This window comes from Colobus angolensis, unplaced genomic scaffold (genome assembly GCF_000951035.1).
Source record: "Colobus angolensis palliatus isolate OR3802 unplaced genomic scaffold, Cang.pa_1.0 Scaffold98, whole genome shotgun sequence".
Lineage (NCBI taxonomy): Eukaryota > Metazoa > Chordata > Mammalia > Primates > Cercopithecidae > Colobus > Colobus angolensis.
Window position 1 is genome coordinate 2634440 of NW_012123820.1, and position 2779 is coordinate 2637218.

Consider the following 2779-nt stretch of genomic DNA (forward strand, 5'->3'; position numbering starts at 1 on the left):
TTTTTGTATTTTTAGTAGAGACAGGGTTTCACCGTGCTGGCCAGGATGGTCTTGATCTCCTGACTTCGTGATCTGCCCACCTTTGCCTCCCAAAGTGCTGGGATTACAGGTGTGAGTCACCCGGCCTGGCCCACAATATACATATTTTTCCCCTACCTGCTTTTTAAATTTTTCCATGTGTCATGAATATCGTGTCATGGCATACTCTGAAAACAAAATTCAGATTCCTGGCATCTACAGAAAAACCTCATGAACAAAAAGCCTTTAAGAGTAAAACTTAGAAATCCGTATTTTTTAAAAGGACACCAGGGAATTTTGCTGTAAAAACTAGATTTGAAGCACAGGCCACGATTAACTCCTGGAGAGCAGAGACTAGATTCACACATATTTTGGCTGAACGACTCCTGTGTACTCTTGACTCTGTTAAGTGAATTTTAATGGTTCTGCTTTCTCCTCTATATTGATTTTCTAGACCAGATTTTATGTTTGACCCCTCCGGAGAAATGAGGAGGAAAATCTTGGTCAAAGATAACTTCATTGATACCATTTTAAACACAAAATAACTCAGGGATCAATTGAGTGCCCCTAGAAAATGCGTTGACACCTTTTTCTCTCCTGCTGTCTTTGTCAGATCATTTAGTTATAAGGTTTTTTTTTTTTTTTTTTTTTTGAGACGGAGTCTTACTCTGTCGCCCTGGCTGGAGTGCAGTGGCGCGATCTCAGCTCACTGCAAGCTCCGCCTCCCAGGTTCAGGCGATTCTCCTGCTTCAGCCTCCTGAGTAACTGGGACTACAGGCACATGCCACCACACCTGGCTAATTTTTGTATTTTTAATGGAGACGGGGTTTCACCATGTTGGCCAGCCTGATCTCAAACTCCTGGCCTCAAGTGATCCGCCCGCCTCGAACTCCCAAGGTGTTGGGATTACAGTCGTGTGCCACCATGCCCAACGGGGTTTTGCCATATTGGCCAGGCTGGTCTCGAACTCTTGACCTCAAGTGATCTGGCCGCTTTGGCCTCCCAAAGTGTTGGGATTACAGGCGTGAGCAACCGCGCCCGGCCTCTATTCCCATATTCCTCTCCCTTTTCATCATAATCCTGAAGGAAGAAGTCTAGAAAGAAAAAAAAAAAATGGAAGTAAGGTTTTGGGGGCGCGGGCTGCAGCTTTCGCTGGGCACGTGGTGTGAGCAGCCTGAGCCCTGGCCTTACTTGGGCAGGGCTTTCTTCCCGCCTGTGCTTGGCGCTGCTCAGAAATGCGCTCTACCCTTGCACCACCTGCTGGGCTCACCACTAGGCGCCTCGGCTCCGAGGAGAAAATGCCGTGTGTTTCTAGGGAGGTGAAAATGGAACCCTCCACCGAAAGGCAACATCAGTCATTTAACGTTTTGGCAACGAAAACTGTAAGTCATGAGGCATTAGATGGAGGTATACACAGTGCAATTCCAACAGAAAAAGTGGACGGAACATGTTGTTACGTTGCTATTTACAGAGATACCTTTGGGCTTGATTAGATAGAAAACCTAACAAACAACCTGTTAAAAGATTTTAAAATTTTCTACATTCAAAAGAAAACTTCAAAGAATTTTCCTGGAATGTTGAGGAGTACTTCAAAGCTACTCCAGAGTGCTGGATAGCAGCAAAGGAAACAGAAAAATTAAATAGGAATCTGGTCCATGATGAAACATGGACACATTCCTGGTTGGGCACAAGAAGAGAAAAATTACAAATAGCATTACTGGCATTCCTCTGTGGTTAATTATGAATTTGCAATTGCTCTGGTACTAAAGCATCATCCTGAGGATCCTAGGCATTTGGAAATTAGTGTAGTGCCATTATCAGGTCTCTTGGAACAAATATTGCAGCTTATAGGAACAAATATCAATGGAAACCCATATGGGTTAGGAAGGAAGAAGCATCCACAATATGTTAGACCACATGGACCATTTCAAATAAGAAACCTGCCTACATTGGGCTGGGTGTGGTGGCTCATGCCTGTAATCCCAGCACTTTGGAAGCCTGAGGTTGGAGGATTACTTGAGGTCAGGAGTTTGAGACCAGCCTGGCCAACGTGGCGAAACTCCGTTTCCATTAAAAATACAAAAATTAGCTGAGCGTGGTAGCAGGCTCTTGTAATCCCAGCTACTCAGGAGGCTAAGCCAGGAGAATCGCTTAAACCCAGGAGGCGGAGGCTGCAGAGAGCAGAGTTGCACTACTACACTACAGCCTGGGTGACAGAGCGAGACACTGACTCAAAAAAAAAAAAAAAAAAAAGAAACCTGCCTCCATTGAAGCACAATGATCTGTTGTCCTGGTTTGAAAGTCGCAGAGTAGGTAAAGTGGAAGGAATAGTATGGGATTGCAGTGATGGCTGTTTAATTAAGGTCCATTACCATCGTCTATTGTCTTTGTTTACACTGGCCAATTGCAGATGTTTATATGAATTCAAAACCAGTTCTTATCAATATGAAATTTAACAAACATGACTATGCTTAAAAATTTAACAAACATGACTATGCTTAAAAATTAAAAAATAATTTTTTTAAATCAGAAATTTAGTAGGCTTAAAGATACAATACTTGTCATATAAATTAAAATTAGTTTTATTTATTTATTTTATGGAGACAGGGTCATCCACACTGGAGTGTAGTGGTGTACTCACAATTCACTGCAGCCTCAACTTCCCAGGCTTAAATGATCCTCTCACCTCAGCCTCCTGAGTAGCTGGGATTACAGGAGCGTGCCACCATGCCTGGCTAATGTTTTTTTTTTTTTTTTTTTT

At 43.0% G+C, this 2779-nt stretch overlaps 1 pseudogene; it reads left to right on the forward strand.

Moving 5' to 3' along the window:
* Positions 1-1316: 1316 nt before the first annotated feature.
* LOC105505104 lies at positions 1317-2493 on the forward strand (annotated as a pseudogene).
* The last annotated feature ends 286 nt before the right edge of the window (positions 2494-2779 follow it).